This window comes from Lepus europaeus, chromosome 2 (assembly GCF_033115175.1).
Source record: "Lepus europaeus isolate LE1 chromosome 2, mLepTim1.pri, whole genome shotgun sequence".
NCBI classification, from domain to species: Eukaryota; Metazoa; Chordata; class Mammalia; order Lagomorpha; family Leporidae; genus Lepus; species Lepus europaeus.
Window position 1 is genome coordinate 146,166,034 of NC_084828.1, and position 21,698 is coordinate 146,187,731.

A 21,698-nucleotide genomic window follows, 5' to 3' on the forward strand; every position below is an offset into this window, starting at 1 on the left:
CACCAGGGCAGGCTTCACAAGAGGGATGGAGGCCGGTGTTGTGGCACAGCAGCTCAAGTCCTACGTGCAGCTATGGCATCCCATAGTGGAGTGCCAGTTTGAGTCCTGCTTGCTTCACTTCTAATCCGGCTTCCTGTTCGTGCTCCCAAGAAGGAAGCAGAAGTCTCTGCCCCGTACATGGGAGGTCCGGATGGACTCCTGGCACCTGGCTTTGGCCTTGCACAGATCTGGCTATTGTGGACATGTGAGGAGTGAACCAGAGCAAAGACTGATCCCCCCAACTCTGTCACTTTGCCTTCCAAATCAATCAATCAGCGTATCTGAGCTAGTTCTTCAAAAGAAGACATATTGGAGGTGTAGAAAAGGGGTGACATGCAGCCCCACGGTGTGAACACGAGGGGACAAAGTCCGATGTGAATAGTCCAATCTGCTGTCCAGTCTGTGCACCACTTTCGTCTTAGCCTGCCTCACTGTGCCACCCAGGACATCCTGTGCACTGTGAACAGAAGGGATGAGAGCGACCATCCTCGCTTTGTTCCCCATCTTGGGGGAGTGTGTGTGTGTGTGTGTGAGGAGTCTCATTCTTTTCATTTGCTCATAATTGGTGCGCAATCTTCTCAAATGTCTTTTTCTCTGTCTACATAGATAATCACATGGATTTTCTCTTTTACTCTGTCACAGTGTGGTGAATAATAAATACATATTTTATTCCACCCTCTTCTGCATGTTCCATTTTGATCTCTCACTGTGCATCCATCTGAATATTTTCAACGGATCTCTCTAGGATTACTAATCCTTCTTTTGCCAGGAGGGAAGATTGAAAGCCACCTTCGGAAGCAGTTTAATCCCTGAATGGATTGGTCCCTGGGACGTAACCCTTCATGCAGCTCGGCTGGAAGGAGCGCCTCCTCCAAGACATCCAGAGGTTTAAGCTCCTCTCCCCTCCCTGCCGGCTGAGCTGGCGCAGAGCTCTGCTCACCCTGGATGTGTTAGGTGCTCTTTTCCCTTTTTTCCCCTGCTGGGCTCGCTGAGGAGGCCTCAGGTGCAGGAGTGGAGCCTGGGTTCTCTCCCTGTGTTTCTAGAATCGTCTTGGCTGTCTTGGTAGCCCTGAACCCCGGTGTTTATCTCCCCAGACCCACAAGCTGCCTGAGGTCTGTGTAGCCTTTCAGGTACATGAAGCTGTTTTCTCCCTGTTTACTAGTGGCGATTGCCCCTGGGGGAAGAAGTGGGATAGAATCTTAACCCTCAGCTCACACAATTCTCCTTCTCTCAAGGATCATGTGCCCCTCAGTCCTTGGGATTGATGGGTCTCTGCATCCTTAAAATAGAGGATTTTTTTTTTTTGCAGTATTTTCATTGCTCTTGGCAGAAGGCTGTGTGTGCTACAGCGGGAGCAGACGTGTCTCTTAAGTGCCAGTCTTTAGCAGTTTCTAGATGAAGTAGGAGAGGCAGAGCGAGCCCCAGGTCAGGGACAGTCTCCCCGAATACAGGCCCCGTTACTGGATTGCCAGCCTGGACTGTTCCCTGGGAAGGAAGGCAGGTCAGGCCTCTCCCGGGGCTAAGGCCTGGGCTCACGTCACTGAGGGGCAGCTTCCCAGGGAGAAGGCGATTCACCTGTGCTGCGGCTGGGCTTGGTCTGAGGGCCCTCGCAAGGGTCCAGTTCCAACTTTTGTCCGGTTTCCAAGGTCAAGTGTGGGTGCCTCTTAGCAAAAAGCGCACACATATACTGGGGGGATTCCGTTTCAAGGTGCATATCTGAAGGATCGACAGTTTTCTCATTTCTCTGATTCTCCAGCGTCAGACTTTAGCTGACTTAAAAATTCCTGAACTAACTTAACTCAGTCTTTGGACTTTTACATCCCTTCCACCAATTCTGACTCATTGGCCCCTAAGGATCACAGCTCGAGTGGGTGGGTGAGTGAGTGTGTAGTTGGCCACAGGTGGGCCAGGTACGGGTCATGGGCCTGTACACTGGCTGTGTGAGAAGGTGATATTTTTGGTTGAACAAGAGTGGAAGGGTGAATGCTTCCCGATGGATGGCATCGCAGTGATGGGGGCACCTGCAGGAGGGGAGATCACAGCACACGCCAGGAAGCCAGAGAGCACGTGGGGTCCCACGAGAATGAACCCCGGCCGGCGCCATGGCTCACTAGGCTAATCCTCCGCCTGTGGCGCCTGCACAGCGGGTTCTAGTCCTGGTCAAGGTGCCGGATTCTGTCCCGGTTGCCCCTCTTCCAGGCCAGCTCTCTGTTGTGGCCCGGGAGTGCAGTGGAGGATGGTCCAAATGCTTGGGCCCTGCACCCGCATGGGAGACCACGAGAAGCACCTGGCTCATGGCTTCGGATCAGCGTGGTATGCTGGCTGCAGCGCGCCGGCCGCAGCGGCCATTGGAGGGTGAACCAACGGCAAAAAGGAAGACCTTTCTCTCTGTCTCTCTCTCACTGTCCACTCTGCCTGCCAAAAAAAAAAAAAAAAAAAAAAAAAGAATGAAACCCTTCCAAGAGCAGTGCCCCTAGGGTCATATCCACCTGTCGCTGGATCCCACCCCTTCAAGATCCTGCCCCCACCTCTTTACACGGCCACGCTAAGGACCAGCCTCCAACACATGAACCCTGAGGGACACACTCAAACTGTCCAGACCAGAGTGACAGCGTGGGACCTTAATGTGGATAAAGGTTTCACTGCAGGGGAGAGAGCAACCTGGGCCCTGGCATGTCTGAGGTCGCAGCTGCTACAGGTTGAAGCCATTGTCCATCTCTAACTGCTGCACTTTATTAGCATTGTGAAAACCATCCCGGGACAGTCTGTGGCCTCCTCTCTTAGAAAGGCTTCCTCCACGAAGACTATGGAAGATCTGTGGGAATCTGCACTTTGGCCTCTTGGGATAGGAAGCGAGGGGAGGATGTAAGGGGCTGGAGGCTCGTGCAGCAGGTGGGAGTCTCCCCAAACACCCTTTTCTCTGGGGTTGGAGGTGATATTCCAGGATAGTCCCACTGGGTGTGCTTAAATGAGACACCTGCTTGGGGCTGGTACTGTGGTATAGTGGGTTAAACCTCCAACTGCGGCGCCGGCATCCCATATGGGCGCTGGTTTTAGTCCCGGCTGCTCCTCTTTGGATCCAGCTCTCTGCTGTGGCCTGGGAAAGCAGTAGAAGATGGCCCGAGTCCTTAGGGCCCCTGCACCCATGTGGGAGAACTGGAAGAAGCTCCTGGCTTTGGATCGGCCCAGCTCCAGCCGTTGTGGCCATTTGGAGAGTGAACCAGTGGATGGAAGATCTCTCTTACTCTCTCTCTTTCTCTGTAATTCTGCATATCAAATAAATACATAAATCTGAGAGAGAGAGAGAGGGAGAGGGAGAGGGAGAGGGAGAGGGAGAGGGAGAGAGAGAGAGAGAGAGAGAGAAAGCCAAGTGTGGGGAGAGGATGATCCTATGTCCTCTACGGGTCAGATTGGAGGCATCTGTTTCAGAGCTCAACTATGCACACCCAGTGTGCTACCTTCTGTATCAACCACGTGGATATCGTGATCTTCATATGCATAAAGTCACCTAAGATCTGGAAGCCAGACATGCTTTTTACCTTGTGGAATTATTCCAGGAGCCCAAAGACTACGATTACTGAGGAGGGCGTGCTGACATGCATTAAGGACCCAAGCAGGCGGCCCCAACATGTATTAAAGCTGTCCCTGTGCCAGGTGTGTGTTGGGGGCTTTTTGTTAAGCAGGCCCAGGTCTCTGACATGCATGCTCCCTGCCTGTACCATCTTGCCTCGCGCTTGTCTTAAATATTGCCTTCAAAACGCCCTGTGTTCCACTCTTCCTATCTGTGTGTTTCAGATACATATGTCTGCAAAATTGCAAGTTGGCTTCTGCTATCATCCTGTCTCCCACCGAGCCTGGCGTGGACTCCATATTCCGTAAGCACTGAATGGATGCCCGATGAATGAGCGGATCTCCATGGAAATGAAGCTGACAATGACAGAGAGCCCCAGCCTTCCGCTTCCAGCCCTCTGGCCCTTCTGATCCCAATTAGGCTGTGTCTGCAAAGATAAGCATACTGGGAGGGATCTCGGCCAAGTTTTTTTTTTTTTTTTTTTTTCCAGGCATATTCTACCTGCATGGATGTTTGGAACCACCATGGAGAAGTTACCCTATTTATGTGGAAATAACAAACCTTTAAACCAGAAAACAAATGACAATAAGATGTGGACTCCATATAGCAGTTCAGTGGCTTCTAGTGCCTTAAAGCAGAGTTAGTCAAGTCTGGGAGATTTTGAACAGTACAACCAGCTATTTCATGTGATTCATTCGGGCTAGGAGGGGCCAAAGAATCTGTGCTTTCAAAAATGGCCGCTCAAAGGTTCTAGAAGATTCTTTTTTTTTTTTTAAGATTTATGTATTTGAGAGGCAGAGTTACAGAGAGAGCGAGCGAGAGAGACAGAGAGTGAGAGCGAGAGAGAGAGAGAGAGAATCTTCCATCTGCTGGTTCACTCCCCAAATGGCCACAATAGTTAGAACTGGACTGATAGGATGCCAGGAACCAGGAGCATCTTCCAGGTCTCACACATGGGTGCAGGGGCCCAAGCACTTGGGCCATCTTCCACTGCTTTCTCAGGCCATTAGCTGGGAGCTCCATCGGAAGTGGAGCAGCTGGGGACGGTGCCGTGGATAGCTGGTAAAGCCACCGTCTGCAGTGCCGGCATCCCGTATGGTTGCCGCTTCTGGATGCTGGTTCAAGTCCCAGCTGCTCCACCTCTGATCCAGCTCTTTGCTAGGATCTGGGAAAGCAGTGGAGGGTGGCCCAAGTCCTTCAGCCCATGAACTCATGTGGGAGACCCAGAAGAAACTCCAGGTTCCTGGCTTTGGATTGGCCCAGCTCTGGCTGTTGCAGTCATCTGGGGAGTGAACCAGCGGATGGAAGACCTCTCTCTCTCTCTTTGCCTCTGCCTCTGTAACTCTGCCTTTCAAATAAAGTCTTTTTTTTTTTTAAAGAGTATGTAGAGCAGCTGGGACTCGAACCTGCACCCTTATGGGATGCTGGTGCCCCAGTCGGAGGATTAACCTACCACGCCACAGTGCCAGCCCCTCTAGATGTTTCTTTCTTTTTTTTTTTTTTTATTTTTGACAGACAGAGTGGATAGTGAGAGAGAGAGACAGAGAGAAAGGTCTTCCTTTTTGCCGTTGGTTCACCCTCCAATGGCCGCTGTGGCCGGCGCATCTCACTGATCCGAAGCCAAGAGCCAGGTGCTTCTCCTGGTCTCCCATGCGGGTGCAGGGCCCAAGGACTTGGGCCATCCTCCACTGCCTTCCCGGGCCACAGCAGAGAGCTGGCCTGGAAGAGGGGCAACCGGGACAGAATCCGGCGCTCCAACCGGGACTAGAACCCGGTATGCCAGTGCCGCAAGGTGGAGGATTAGCCTGTTAAGCCACGGCGCCAGCCTAGATGTTTCTTACGATCAACCTGATTTGGGTCACAGGGGGAAGCTCCTCTGCATGGCGGGCACAGCCCTCTGCAAACGGGCTCTGCTCGCCCACTTCTGCAGATTCACCTTCCGCGGCCGCCTCCCGCTCACACGCAGACGCACACACACGCAGCTCTGTTACTTCCTTTGTGCCTTTGCCTGGGGTGCTGCGCCCCGCCTGCACTCGGCTGTGGGGTTAGTTTTATGTGTCAGCTCGGCTCGGCTCTAGCACCCATTCTTTTATTCAACACTGCCCTAGGCATTTTGGTGCCCGTGGTTTGTACACTACGGTTAATATCTACGTTTCACTGACCTTAAAAGGAGATGGTGCTCAGTAATGTGGGTGGACCTCACTCAGCTGAGAGGCCTTGACAGCGAAGCTGAGGTTTCCTTGAGGATGAAGACAACTCCCGCCTGAGAGTTTCCGTACTGTGTGTCTACCTGAGGGTTTTTAAGAATTAGCTGCAGGCTGGCGCCATGGCTCAATAGGCTAATCCTCTGCCTGCAGCTCCGGCACACCAGGTTCTAGTCCTGGTCAGGGCACCGGATTCTGTCCCGGTTGCCCCTCTTCCAGGCCAGCTCTCTGCTGTGGCCCGGGAGTGCAGTGGAGGATGGCCCAAGTGCTTGGGCCCTGCACCCCATGGGAGACCAGGAGAAGCACCTGGCTCCTGACTTCGGATCATTGAATTTCTCTCTTTATCTCTCTCTGTCTCTCTCACTCTCTCTTGAGTGTCAAATGTTCATGGAAAAGTAGAATCAAAAGATAAATTTAGGGGCTGGCGTTGTGGTATGACAGGTTAAGCTGCCTCCTGCAATGCCAGCACTCACTATGGGTGCAGGTTCAAGTTTCAGCTCTTCCACGTCTGGCCCAGTTCCCTGCTAATGCGCCTGAGAAAAGCAGTGGAAGACAGCCCAAGTACTTGGGCCCCTGCCACCCATGTGGGAGACCCGGATGAAGCGCCTGGCTCCTGGCTTCAACCAGGCCCAGCACCAGCCATTGCAACCATTTGGAGAGTGAACCAATAGATGGAAGAACTTTCTCTCTCTCTTTAACTCTGCCTTTCAAATAAATAAAATAAAAAATGTTTATTTTGGTATAAAATTTTTTTTAATCCACGCGCAATTTTTTCGTGATGTGCTTTTCCCATGAGCTTTTAGAAGACACTTCATGTATGGCCTACTTGTGTTTCTCTGGTAGACACCTCTTAGCTTGGCTGGTGTCCCTTGTGCAACCTGCCACCATGTTTGTCCCCTGTAGCCCTCTAGCTCCTTGTTCCATTTTCCTGTTCGCAGCATCTGGCGTGGGGCAGGTGCCGGCCCTGCGATCATGGGCTGAGGAAGCAACACTCAGTAGCGATGAGCCCTGGGGGGTTGGGGGCCACCCCTGAGTTGGGACTTGCCAAGCCGGAGCTCCAGGTGGCCCACGCAGCTGCTGCTGTGGCTTGGAGTCAGAGGCCTTTGTCCTTCAGTCCCTGGGTGCTAACCTGGTTCAGAAAAGCCAGCCATGCGCCTCCATTCCTCCCATCCCTCCCATTCCCTTCCAACATGACTACCCGGGGACACCAGCAAATGGGCTTGAGTGTAAATCAACATGAGTTCTTAATAGGCTCGAATACAAAGCAAAGCTCCAGCCCCCTTCCATGCAGCCCTGTCCTCCCCAGTGGCAAGCTTTTATTTAAAATTTTTTGTGGCTGTATCATGTACGTGCAGAACGTGCCGTGAGCACGCATGTCCGTGTAAACAGGAACCACACGGGAAATAACGTGCTGCCAGCACCCCCGAAAGCCCCCCGCTCCCACCCCTTCCCCCTCCCAGTTGCTAACGGCATCACCTCCCCGAGGCACGAGCCCTGCTCTCTTACCTATGAGCCATATGCTATCTGATTGCCAAAACTCATTACAGACATCCCCAGACGTCGGAGAGGCCATTTCAAACAATACTTTGTAATTCTCTTGGTGAACACAACTCTAATTAATATGCATATGCCTATATTTTTTGATGGATTAAATTTAAACAAGACTCATTGGTTCTTCTGATAAATGAGAATTTATCTTATGTTCCCTCTTTTCTTCCCTACCCCTTCTTATCTCCCCAGTTATCATATAATATTAATATGGTAAATTGAATATAAATGTATTCATAGAACAAATAAAATAACAATGTATTTTAAATACACATGTTTAAGATATGTAGTTACAAGTTTATTTTATTCTATAATCATATGTGTAACTACCAATAATGGTAGCTAATAGTTAACTAACACCATTTATTGAGTATTTGCTGCATGCCTGGTTCCTTTCCAATGGCATTCACTCATTTAATTCTTACACATCTCTGTACATCGATATCTTGTCCATTTTACAGATGAGGAAAACTGAGGCCCAGACACACAGCTAAGGTCAGGATTTACACCCAGGTGATCTGCCCTAGAGCCCTTGGTCTTAGCCACTCTGCTGTAATGTTAAATGATGTACTTAATACCAAGTAAGATGCCCATGTCACACTTCAGAGTACAGAGTACCTGGGGCTGGCTCCTGACTCCAGCTTCCTGCCAGTGCAGACCCTGGGAGGCAGCAGTGATGGCTCAGGTCACTGGGCTCCTGCCACCCACAGGGGAGACCTGGATTGGGTTCTCAGCTGCAGGCTTCAGCCCTGCCCTATCTTGGCCATTGTAGGCATTTGGGAGTAAATCCGTGAGAGTTCACTTGCTTTCTCTCTCTCTCTCTGAAATAGAAAAAAATAAATACACTTATACTTTTATTTCTTAATACATCTTCTTTCTTCGGTATCTTTGAGAGTGTTTTCAACTATAATCCTTTCTAGAACAACTTTCGACAAGGCAAGTTACTGGAAAATCCATTTGCTTTACCTCTTCAAAATTCTAAACTAAAGATTACTTAGAATTGACAGTGAAATATAGGCCTTAAGCTTCCATTTATGAAAATTACTCTAAAACTTTTGCATAATCCTACACTTGGAAACTTGTTCTGATTTTGCCCTATTTCTAACATATAATTTATTATAAAGAGCTTGTTAGAGCCACTTTTTGCTCTACAAGATTTATAGTAGTATTTGGCTGCAAGCAATACGATTCTGGTCTGACCTTATTAATTCCTGTTTGGTGCCCCCAAGTGAGAGTGGCTCCAGTGGAAACAGATCAGCCTGCAGACCAACATGGCAGCCAGCCCAGGCCTTAGCTAATCCCTGAGGACCAGAATGGGATCTGTACCCCTGTGTGGTTTGGTTCCTTGTGGCGAGAGGGAGAAGAAACAACAAACACTGCAGATACCTGTTCCACCTGTGGCCTTGGAAACCACCCTCACACCTGCTCAGGGCCCAATAGGTGGACTCACATACAGGCCACACCTGTGCTTCTGTCCCTGTTCAGGGCGAGTCAATGGGGCAAAGTACTCCCTGCCTCGATCTCCCAGCTGGACCTCATCCGAGCCGCCATGACCTGTGCACGGGCTTTTTCAGGTTGTCCATCCTCCTGGGGTGTTAGGACATTGTCCCAGTTGTACTGCAGACTGAGGAGGTAGGTGCTACCCAGGTGGCCCGGGGCCAGGGACCTGAACACACACATGGGGGTGACTCTGGCTCTGAGACTTGGTAAGTGTGCAGTGTTGAGAGGGTCTCTTCATCTTGTCGAGTTTCAGTTTTCCACATCTGTCAAAACAGAGCTCATGTGCACCGGCCAGGATGTTGGGTTTAAATTAGATTAGAGCTGTGGCGTGTGGTGGGCTCCCACCTAGCACTAGAAGGAAGCGTGGAGGGAGGGTGTCTCGCTCAGCCTGGGAAGGTGGAGCAGACAGGTCTTCCTCGAGGAAGTCGTACCCAAACAGATCTTAGAAATAACAAATACACTTAGCCTACTCCGATGTGTGTGTGTCTGCGTGTGTGTGTCCGTGTCTGCGTGTGTGTGCGTCTGCGTGTGTGTATGTGTGTGTGCATGTGTGTGCGTATGTGTCTGCGTGTGTGTATGTCTGCATGTGTGCGTGTATGTGTGCGTGTGTGTATGTGTGTCTGCGTGTGTGTATGTCTCTGTGTGTGTATGTGTGTGTCTGCATGTGCGTGTGCGTGTGTGTCTGCGTGTGTGTGTCTGCATGTATGTGTATGCGTGTGTGTCTGTGTGTCTGCATGTGTGTGTCTGCGTGTGTGTGTGCATGTGTGTGCATGTGTGTATGTCTGCATGTGTGTATGTGTGTGTCTGCGTGTGTGTGTATGTGTGTGTTGTGTGTGTGTGTGTTTGGAAAAGGGATGATGCAGCTGACATGTTGAAGAACTCGGATGAAAAAGGCAAATGATGCCTACACAAGAGAGCAAGGCCTACGACCAGGGCTGGAGTGTAAAAGACGGAGGCAAAGAGCAAGGAGAGATGGGACTGCCCAGGCCCCCGGGCTCTGAGCAGCAAGGGTCAGTGAGGAAACGGGGGGACGCTCATCCAAGGGCAGCTCCTGTTCATTCAGAATCCTGTGTGGCAGTCAGAGGGACCACAGAGCGGACCTCACCTTAGGAGTAGAAAAGCAGAAGCCAGAGCTCCAACCGTCCAAGGTGATGCCACGAATTAGTGGCAGACCACAGGCCATGGCTTCCTGCTTCCTAAGTCCCTGATGCCCCCGTCCCCCTCACTCTGACGCCCTGCATGTCGGTGTGCTTTCCCGACAGCCCTGAAGGCCCACATTCTGCATTCCCCTTTTCTGTTCCACCAGAGCAATGCACGCTCTGGGCTCAAAGTCCAGCAGTGGTTACTGTGCTTGACTGAAGCCCGGCAGAGGAATATCTCCCGGGGCTGTCATCCTGGACACGCACTGGTTGTTAGCCCCGTGTGCTGGGAGGAAGTGGGTGGGTGGCCCCTGGATCTGAGTGGCAGCATGGCAGCAGGGTGCAGTCTCTGTGGCCAGATTTCCTGTGTTCAACCTTGACCTGCACCTTTCTGTCCGTGTGACCTTGGGCAAGTTCCATCCCTCCATGTGCCCTGTGTTTGATGTCCTCTGCTGTGCAAGGTGCACAGCTCACCAGGACAATCCTAGCCCTCAAGGAGCACTCAGGCCAAGGGGATAGAGAAGGGTCTCTGACAGGTGGATGACTGGAGAGGGAGGTTTTAGCCCAGGGGTCAAGTTCCAGCACCGTGACCTCACAGGGGAATTAACCTAACCTGTCTGAGCCATAGTTTTCCTGGTGCAGAACAAGGCAGCTTCAAGTACCTCTTCCTCTGAATCCCTGCGAGGATTAAATAGGACACATGGATGGAAGGAGGAGGAGGCAAAGGAATCCACGACGGCCCCCACGAAACAAGAACGGGATCCATCCTTAGACAGATTCTGAAAAATCCCTGGAAGACAGAAAGCAGATGGGATCAGATTGCAGAAACAGAAGGGCGGAAAAAAGCCACAGCACAAAACAGACAATAAGAAACCCTGCAAAGGAGTAACAGAAATTCCAGAAATACTTTAAGCCCAGACTCAACAAATGGAGAGGGCAGGAGAACGCTTTTGAGTGATCTTCAGGTCAATTACAAAAGTTTGCATTCAGAACAGTGGAGCCCACCAGGCCCCTGCTCTGCCCTCCACCCCCAGCCCACACCTGCTGAGCAGTGACAAGGGGGAGGGTGATGCTTTGACCCAGGACAGGATCTCCAGAGCGGGAGAAACTATCCAGAGAGTCAGAACAGAGCCTGCGTGACTGCAGACAGCCAAGGAAGACACAGAAAAGACGAGGGATGCCTGATTCATGTATTCGCCCCCCGGAATAAACTCTGAGCTAAGTTGTTTGAAGCAGGAGTCCCGACCCTGGGAGCTCAGATGGGCAGTTGTGCCCAAGAAGGAGAGGAAAGACCCCAGATGACTTCCACCTGCCAGGAGAAGAGGCGTGCCTCCCACCACGCAGAAGACAAGCTACTGGCTTGCAATTCCTGCCCATTGCCTCCCTGTTTGGCCAACTGAATGCAGCTGGAATTAATACTTACATACTCAGGCAAACCGGAATTTCAAATTCAAATGCAAACAATAGTTAAGGATGTCCAAACATTTAAGAAAAACAAACATCATTAAAAAAAGAAGAAAGAACGAAAATCAACAAATGAAATAGCTAATGTCTGCGGAAAGGGAAAGGAAACGTTAAGTGTAGTTAAGGTTCAGATAGCAGGGACTGGCTCACTACCAGTTGAGAAGAAATGGCACGAAAATAATTGCACTGGATGTCAGGAGCACCGAACGTTTTTGAACATGTAATAGACGTGCTATATAGCTACGGAGACTGATGAATGAAATCATAAACTGGAGGATTGAAAAAACAGGAGAGATCAAAGTGCGTGGAAGGGAGGAAATAAAGGAAAGAAAGAAACTGTAGCATTGAAAGAGCCCATACATTTTCAAATTGAAAAGCTTCACAGGGAGACGCACAGACTGAATGTCCAAGAGTCACAACTGGATACATATTGGTGAAATTGCAGAATTTCAAGAATAAAAGAAAATACTGTTTCCAGAGAGAAAAATGCAGGTTATTACGGAGGAACAAGAATGAGGTGGGTGTTCCATTCCCTTGGTAATCCTGGGAGTGCAAAGTCAATGGACTCACATGGGGTTTCCGAGGGGAACTCACTTGGAAATCAGATCTGTACCATGCAGACACCTGTGGCACCCCACGGCACACCCCGCCCCGCCCACCTCATTTATGTTTGCATTCGCTCACCTCCCTCCTCGAGCTCAGCTTGTGTGTCTTTCTGTTCTTTGATCCTGGATCATTTCTGATGGCCACGCTGAAACTTAGCCTGGAGTGCGAGTGGTCGGTACCCCTGGGAACAACTCTCTACCTGTTGGTGATGGGAGCTAGTGGAAAGCCTTGTGTCAAGGGGACGATTCTAGCAGGGCATTCTGCACACTTCTCAGGAGGTCCTGGCAGAAGGACACCCCCAGTCTGTGGGGCTCCCTCCATAACACTCCTCTGCTCCCTGAGTGTCCCCTCACCCTCCTTCCTGCTCCCCGAGATTGTCTCACAATCAATCAGCCACAGCCTGACCCTTATCTCAGGGTTGGCTTTTGGAGAGATCCAAAGGCAGACATCCGAGTTATGCTACTTAGCTCCATTCAGCCGTGCCTAAGAGCCATGTGCAGCCACGTGCAGATGAGCTAGGACTTCGCTCTCCACACAACTCCAGCTCATTATGATGTTGGAAATGACCCCCTAAAATCTATATGAAAATGTGACCCCTTAAGTTCCCCAGAAGTGCCATCTGGGCAGCCACATATGTTACTGGAATTTGGGTGCCATACAATATCATCATATGTTTATTAATAAATCCCCAATATTAATAAGCCCGAGAGGGTTCTTGCCTAATATTTAGGGAAGAATTCTAAATATCGGCATAAATAAATGAGGCCGTGTGGTACATTTTAGGCTTTTATTTAGTGAGAGAAATCATAGGAGAGAGTTTTACCTAAGAGAGAGGTAAATCTGGGTTCATACTGAGCACCAGGCACCAGCCACGTGGAGGAGCATCTAGGCCAGGAAGCCTAGGGCGGGTGGCCCGAAGGCCAGGTGCCCTGGAGGCGCAGGGCTACAGCAAGCCCCCTCCTGGCAAGAAGCCAGGGAAGCAGAGAGAGAAGGTGTGGACACACTGCATCCCAGGCTTTTAACTCACTTCCAAAGGGGAGTGATTAATTAGCTTGATTGGCCGGTGCACCCAGGTATGGCCAGGTAGGGGGATGAGGTCACACAGGGGCGTGGCAAAGGCATGGTCTTCCGGCTCACAAGCCTAATCAGTTTTAGCCTGTATGCCTGCCTACTTCACCTTCTTCCCCCACATCCACCGGTGGGGAGAAGCCCTGCCCTCTTGTGCACAGGCACCATCTCAGGGAAGAGGGAAGGGAGGGATGTTAAAAAGGGGTGAACACGCACTTCCCAACACCGAGTCAGCCAAAAGAGACTGTGCAGAGAACAGATGGTGAAAAAAAAAAACTGTAAATTGGCAAGTTTTGAGTTTGGTTTCCTTTCATCTCTCCCACAACAACACCGACTATCCCACAGTGAGGAGACTATGGGATATCAGGATGTGCTTCTCCAAGGAGAAGCCATCAGAACAAGCACCGCTTCCTTGTGTAGCACCACGCCAAGCACAGGTCGCTTAGCATTCCTGGCCCCTAACCCTAACCCTAACCCTAAGCCTAACCATGGTCCCTCCCCGGCCGGCCTTGTGACAGTCGGCACCCCCGTCACCCCCCTAGGGGAGCCAGAACCCTGATTCCACCATTAAAGTAAATAGAAAGGTAAGATTTCTTCCTAACCTCCAAGTGCTGTGCACAGAGGTTTGGGACCCGTTTGCAACTGTCTGGGTCATCTCACTACATAGGCTGAGTTTCTAATACCCTCCCCACAAGGGGATTTGGTGTAGTTGAGTGCTGGACACACAGTGTGCAATGCAGAGTGCTGGAGGCTGCAGGCACGGGATTAGAGATGTTAGCAAGGGAAGGGGATGCTATGTGTCTCCCCACATGTGTTGGAAACTTAATCTGCAGTGGCACAGGGGTCTAATGGGAGGTGCTCAGATCACAAGGGCTCTGTCCTGGACACAGACTCTAGGACCGCGCCATGAGCACCTGACCTTGCAGTCCTGTGCTGACTGCCTCTCTCCTCCCTGAGGACTCTAATCCGTGACTTAGCACTTAGGGAGGTGACCCTGTGAGGCTGGGGAGAGCAGCTGTGGCCAGGAGCCCGCAGCAGGTCAAGCTTTCCACGACTGTGATGGATGACTGAGACAGTTAACTCACAAAGGTTTCCCAGCTCACAGTTTTGGAGATTCACAGTCCGAGACCAGGAGGGCCACGCTGGCTCAGTTCTGGTGATGGCTTTCTGGCTGGCTGAGTCCCAAGGTGGCACAGGGCAGCACATGGCAAGAGACAAGGGAACACGTGCCTCTCTCTGTCTTTGCAATCTCTTAGAAAGTTCCCAGAATTCAATTACGGGGACTCCTCCCTAGCCACCTGCTCCCGTCCAATCACCGCCCACTTCCAAACACTATAATTGGGTGGGATTAACTTTCCATACCAGGAGTACCTTTAACACAGGGCTTTGGGGGGATAGATATTCACACTACGCCATTCTGTCCCTGGTCCCCAGAAACTCACGTCCTTTTCACACACAGTACACAATCGAGGCATGCGCCTGGAGGAGCAGCACCCAGAGAGCAGAGAGGACACGTGGTGAGCGGAAGTCAGGGTTGGCTTTCACGCCTTGGGTTCCACAGCCCGTCCCCAGGAAGCGTCGTCTTACATCAGCTCCGAAAACCATTACCGGGGAGCTCATTTCCCGACTTCCCATGAGGGTCTTCCCTGCCACCCAGCGTCCTGTGCGGGCTCCCCAGCAGGTACCCCTGGCTTCCCCAGGGCCTTCTGAACTGAGAGCAGACACTGCCACGGCGGAAGAGAGAGCAGATTCCGAACAGTTCCTGGCAGACAGGTCCAGAAAGGCTCCAGCTGTGGGTTTTCCAGTGCTTGTTTCCAAGGCTGCCCCACATAAATTCTCTGTCTGGATATGGCTGGAGGAGAGGCATTGGCAGGGCCCCACCTGCCCTAGCTGCTTAAGCTGGGGCTCGCCTCTGCATCGTTTGGGAAGCTGGCCCAGGGGAAGACGACCCGTGTCTGCTGCTCTGCTGGCTTCTCCGTGGCACTTGAACACCATCCTGGTTCTACAGAGCTGGGTCTTGCCACAGCAACCCACGCCGCTTCTTTCTGAGGCGGATGGGTTTTCTGAAGGGAGACTAAGGCACACTGGTGGTGAGGGGAAGAGAATCACAAATCTCAAATCTGAACCCAGCTCTGCCTCTCATTCCCCATGTGATGAGGGCAGGTTATTAAAAGACCATGAACGGCCGGCGCCTTGGCTCACTTGGCTAATCCTCCGCCTGCGGCGGTGGTACCCAGGGTTCTAGTCCCGGTTGGGGCGCCAGATTCTGTCCTGGTTTCCCCTCTTCTAGTCCAGCTCTCTGCTGTGGCCCGGGAGGGCAGTGGAGGATGGCCCAAGTGCTCCTGGCTTCAGATCAGCGCAGCGCGCCAGCCATAGTGGCCATTTTGGGGGTGAACCAATGGAAGGAAGATCTTTCTCTCTGTCTCTCTCTCTCACTGTCCACTCTGCCTGTCAAAAAAAAAAAAAGACAATGAACACCTATTTCCTCATTGATAGCACAAGGTTAAGGACCCCTGGAGGTTGTTGTGATTATCATGAACAAGCTTGCCAGGTAAGACATAGAATGCCCAGCTAAGAGAGAGCTTCAGATAAAGCATAAACATTCTTTTAGTATAAGCATGTCCCAAATATCGCACAAGCATATTTATACTAAAAGAAAATTTAGTTGTTTGAGACTTAAGTGTAACGGAATAACCTGTAATTTTTATTTGCTAAATCTGACAATTTTAACCATTAATATAATAGGAACAATGCCAACCCTTGGTGGGAGTCTGCCATGTGCTGTAGCACTAATCTAATTTGGACCTAATGTTTCTACAAGTAAACGTTAGCTCTGTTTTTACAGATGTGGAAATCAGGATTCAGCAAGTTCAAGGAACCCTCCCAACGCTGCAGACCACCAGGCTCAAAGCCACAGTGAGAGCAGGCGTGTGTGCTCGCTCCCTGCACTGGGCCACCTTTGTGGCGTCTGCCTCCTAAGTCTGGGGCACAGGTGGGATGATAGCCCAGCACCCCAGGGAAGGCTGGAGGGGTGGAAACCTACAGGGACCCATGCACAGGTCGTGGTACCTTTGTCATTGCGCATCTTGGACACTGAGGCAAGGAGCGTGTTGGGTCATTGTCCCACTCTGAATAGGGCCAACAATAATAATTCAAAAGCCACAGCTGGGGGCGCTGAGGACTTGCACTGTGCGTTGAGAGAGGGCTGTGGTGGGGACTGCTCAGGGCAGCAGGAGAAGCTGAGGGTACAGCCAGTCGGAGGGGGTCCCATCTGAGAGCAAGCTCTGTGCTCTACCTTAACGATGGGGCAGGGGTGGGCAGGGCGAGGATGCCAGCCTCGATAGTCTCTTGCACTCAAGGGACTGGGGGAAGAGAAGGTGGGGTCTTTTGTTATGAAAGAGGCAGGCGACAGTGTTTCAGCTACTTCATTCCCTTGTCTTCCAGATTGCAATAAGCAATCATTCATGCATTTATTGGAAACATAGTTTTATTCTTACTTTGTGCAATTACGGATATGGTCACTTATTGTAACACACTGGATTTCCAGCTGTGTTGGCAACTGAGATGTTTTGAGTAAAATATTTTTCTAGCAAACTAAAATGTTGGCCCTTTGAGGGGTTTAAAACATGGACACACATTCTTCGATCCACCTCCCATTCTAGGTGGTCTGTCTGCATCCCCTCCCCTTTATCTGGCACTTCAATCAGCAGATACAGGGGCCCAGATGCTCTGTCACTTCCGAGGCCAGCTCAGAACAGCGTCGTCCTTGCTTGCTGGCATCCTGAGCTGTTGCATTAAGAAGTCTTGCACGTGGATGCCCTGAGGTCAGCTGCCCTAGCTGAGCCCAGCTTCCTACGCATCCATACTGAGGAGCCAGGCCTTGGACCCTGCAGATCAGTACATATAAGCTGATACCACCAAGACACATGACAATGCCCTGTGCAGCGGAAGCATTGCCCAGCAAACTTGCCCAAATCCCTAGCTTTAAAATGCATCAGATATACTAAAATAGTGCTTGTTGCAAGACACCAAGTTTTGGGTAATTTTTAATGGAAGAACTGGGGAAATATTTAACTTTTATATCTGTCCCTAGAAATTGTTCTACAACACTTGTGACCCTGTCTGGGCTCTGGTGATCCTGGAGGTGCCTCATGGGATCCCCTTCCAGAGAAGTGGAATTGACTGACAGGCCCCATAAGTGCAGTGGCAGCAGCCTGGATGGATGGGGTGGCCCCTCCCTCGGCTGCACGCTGTGTGCTAAGTCAGAGGCCTCTGGGTGGCGCCGTGCCCTCTATAGGAAGGCTGTATGTGTCCAGGAACCAGGGCATGAATGCAGGGGAGTCTCAACCACCATTGCTCTCCACAAATCACAGGGGATTCTGTGCCTCCAGGGTCTGCCACTACGGATGTGGCAGGGTCGAAGGCCTTTGTCCCCAGTGGCTGTGCACTCTTTTTTGAATTACAAGTTATGGTCTAGCCTGGGCACCTTGGACTTCCCGCACTGGGGGGCCAGCAGGCAGGGCGAGGAGTCGATTGCCAGTCTTTCAATCGGCAGGAAGGCTGCTGTTGCACTGCTGGGGCAGGAGGAATGCTGTTGGAGCCCAGGGGACCCAGTGGGTGCTTCCTGGTGCTCCTTCATCCCATTGCAACCGAGAGTGGATGTGGGAAGCAACTGCAGCCTGACCAGAGCGTGGCTGCCAGTTATTCAGAACTCTCTGGGATGGAAGTTCGGGTCATAGCATCGTGTAAGCCACGAAAGCTTGCCAAGGCAACACCTGAGGATGGAGGGAACTTACAATGTATGGTATTGAAGCGAGAGGATCTCAGTTCTGACGCTGAGTTAACTGCTCTGGTGGGGCGTTGGGTTCATCCCACGAACTTCTAACCATTCTCTTATAATGAGAAACCCGAGGGGACCACAGAGCAGTTGCTTCTTGAACTGGAATCTGTGTGGTTAAGAGGTGAGCTGTGGTGGCCAGGTGACATGCAGCTAGGGTCTCCTAGCGAACCTGCTCCAGGGGCACAGTTGATCGGCAATGTCTAACTTCTGTTCCCGTGAATGCTGTGTGCTTCCTGTGCACTGCCCCCGCCAACGAAGGCTACAGATCCCGCCTGTCCAACATGGAATTCCAGAACAGGAATGGTGCCATGGTGCCAGACCATTCCCGGATAAGGGATTGCTCTGAAGGGAGACTTTGCTTGGAGACTCCCTACTGGCCTAGTGAGATTTCCTCAGATATGTTCTGCAGTCTGGGATTCTTCCAATTTAGAGCTTCCTTCTCTCTCTCCTCCCACGGTTCTTAGACCTGCATCACGGTCTGAAAGTTCTCCTCTTTCTCCTCACCCTTCACAGGTATTTCCCTTGGTAAATCTTCGACTTGTCTAATTCTGTCTCAGAGTCTGCTTCATGGAGGGTGTGAGTTGACAGGTGTGTTGGTAAGCAGTTTTTACAGACATCATGTAAGCTTTTCTTGATGACTTAATGGCTATCACAAATTTATTATCACAATAGCTATCATAAATAAACTTACAGCAATGACTATATTGGGATTGACCTGCATATCACCAGTTTATTAAAGCCTGTCCATATTTCCAATGCTTAAATCTTCCTCTACTCCAATCAATAAGAGTTTCTTTTTGAAGAGACTGGGAGTTCATTGGTGGTTGTTTCTGGAATGGGAAGACTTTATTGTAAAGAGGGATGGGAGGACCATTTGGAGGTGCATTTTGATGGATAGAAAGAACCACTCTGAGTCAGAAAACAGCAAAATGGAGCAGCAGGCAGTGATGACGTAGAGGGGGAAAGTTGGGGGGAGAGCGAGTGAGCAAGTGAGCTCACATCTGATTGATTGTATGGAAAAATCAGCTTCCATGTATTAGTATAGTATTTGCCCATTTTCTGTCATTTTACAAACCTTCAAACTTCTTGCTCTTCTGTTTTGTGGCTTGAAAAACCACAGAGCTCATTAAAAAATTCCCTTTTGGTAATTTTTGACCTTTAATAACTCATAAATTTAATCTGATTATGTCTGTAATCAGTACTGATCTATTTGGATTTATTTTTGCATTTTATTGTGTGCTTTCTATTTATTATGATTTTTCGGCATCATTGTTGTTCTTTTTTTCCTTACTTAGTTTTGATAATTTTTTTCCTTCTTGCCCCTACAGAATTTATATGATCTCTTTCTGTTCTTTTGGTGGCTGCTCTTCAATTTTCACATGCACTCTTGCCTTGACAAAGCCTTAAAGTCCATCAGATTTGCTATTTTCTTATGTATTGTTCAGAATTGCAGTTCTACCTTGGTTTTTAACTCTCCACATTGCTATGGTTATTATTGCTTCATACTGTTAATGTGAGTTTTGATTTGTAGCCATGACTACCAATTCCTTTGCTTACTACTCTTTCATACATCCCATTAGATCTGGGTTCAATTTCCTATTTCCTGAAGTTATATTCTTTATAATTACCTTCAGCCAAGGGACTGTGAGTAGCAAAGTCTCTAATTCTTGCTTATTTATTTCTTCATTTGCAAATGGAAGAAGTTGAGGAAGAAAAAAAAAAGCGAGCTGCTTCTGACATCCGAGAACCGGTCTGACTTCACTGCCAGGCCTCAGTGCTATAAACAGATCTCAGGCTGGTACTGTGCCTGTCTTTTGTTGGGCGTGAACAGCCTCAGAGAATCCAGATGCAGACCAGGTCACTGCACAACCCTCAACATACCAGACAATGCCCCACTCCCGCTACGTGAGTGACGGCAACTTCGTCAGTCACGGCTTCTCCTCACTCGACTCTGCCCTCCTTATAGATAATTTTTGAGCTACACACAGAATCGCTCCTACTTTCTGATAATACTCCATTCAGAATAGTTCCCAGATGTCTTACACCCTCTCTGTGACATTGTGATAAGATTTCCATCCATAGTTCCCTGCCCAAGGTATCTAAAACTTCTCTTCCCCAAGGTGCTTAAAGAAACTCTACCCCTCCCTTCCCTTCAGTCTTGGGGCTGGCCTTGCAGAACTTCTCTGACTTACCCTTGTCTGACAGTAGATCATGAGGTTCTCCTCATTCCAGAGAAGTTCTTCTCTGCTCACGAGAGAGGAATGCCGCACAGAAGCCAAGAAGGCTCTGCACAGACTGGCCTTGCCGGGTTTCCCCATGGCATCTAGCAGCCTCAGATCCCGCCCTTTCTGTCCACGTTTTGACAGAGTTGTCCATTTTCCAATCATGACTGTGCAAAGAATTCTCCATAGAAACCTAGAAGAGGGGTGAGTATTCGGCTCGGGGGTTACGATGCTGCTTGGGATGCCCACATTCCATAGTTGAGTGCCTGGTTGGAGTCCCAGCTCCACTTCTGATCCAGCTTCCTGCTAATGCACACCCTGGGAGGCAGCAGGTGATGACTCAAATACTTGGGTCCCTGTCACCCACATGGGAGGCATGGATCAAGTTCTGGACCTCTGACTTTGGCCTGGCCCAGCCCAAGCTAATGCAGGCATTTGGGGGAGTGAGCCTGTGGATCTCTCCCTCTCTGTGTTTTTCAAATAAAGTAAAAAATAAAATAAATAAAAATTTAAAAGAAAGCCAAGCTCATGGAGCTTCTGGGTAATGAAGGAGCAGAGGTTCCTGGAGGGTGGCATCCAGAAAGGGCAAGGAAGCTCTGTACCTTCCCCCTGCCTTGTCCCTAGCATCTCTTATGTGTATCCTTTATGGTTGTTGTTCTATTTTTTAAAGATTTTATTTATTTATTTATTTCAGAGTTATAGACTGACAGGGGGAGAGACAAAGAGAAAGGTCTTCCATCTGCTGGTTCACTTCCCAAATGGCTGCAATGACTGGGGCTGGGCCAGGCTGAAGCCAGGAGCCTGGAACTCCATCTGGGTCTGCTACATGCTGGCAGGGACCCAAGCACTTGGCCATCTTCCGCTGCTTTCCCGGATGCATGGGCAGGGAGCTGGATGGCAAGTCAAATAGGACTTGAGCCGGTGCCCATATGGAATGCGGGTTCTACAGGCAGAAGCTTAGCCTACTACACCACAGCACTGGCCCCTATGGTGTTCTTTACAGTAAATCATTAGATACAAGTGTTTGCCTGAGTCTTGTGAACCACGTGTGCAAATTAATTGAACCTGAGGAAAGGGTTGTGAGAGACCACATTTATAGCTGATTGGTCAGCATCACAGGTGTAACAACCAGGGTTTGCAGTCTTGGGGACCAAGCCCTCAATCTATGGGACCTGAGGCTCTCTCTAGGCAGATAGTGCCAGACCTGAATTGAATTGCCAGTCCTGCTGTGAGTGGCTGCAGAACTGACTGCTTGCTTCCTGGTGGGGAGAAACCCCCAAACATGTGAGAGCAGAGAACTAACTTACACCTTCCAGAATTATCCAGTCAAAGCCCAGCCCCTGTAGCAGTCTCCTTTTACCGAGGCTGTGGTTTCCACACACTGTGTTTGATACATACCATGTAATAACAAGTGTACATTCCTTAGTATACACCATAACATAATGTAACTGGAAATCATTCCATTCTCTTCAAACTTCTAGCGTTTTGGTTACAAAA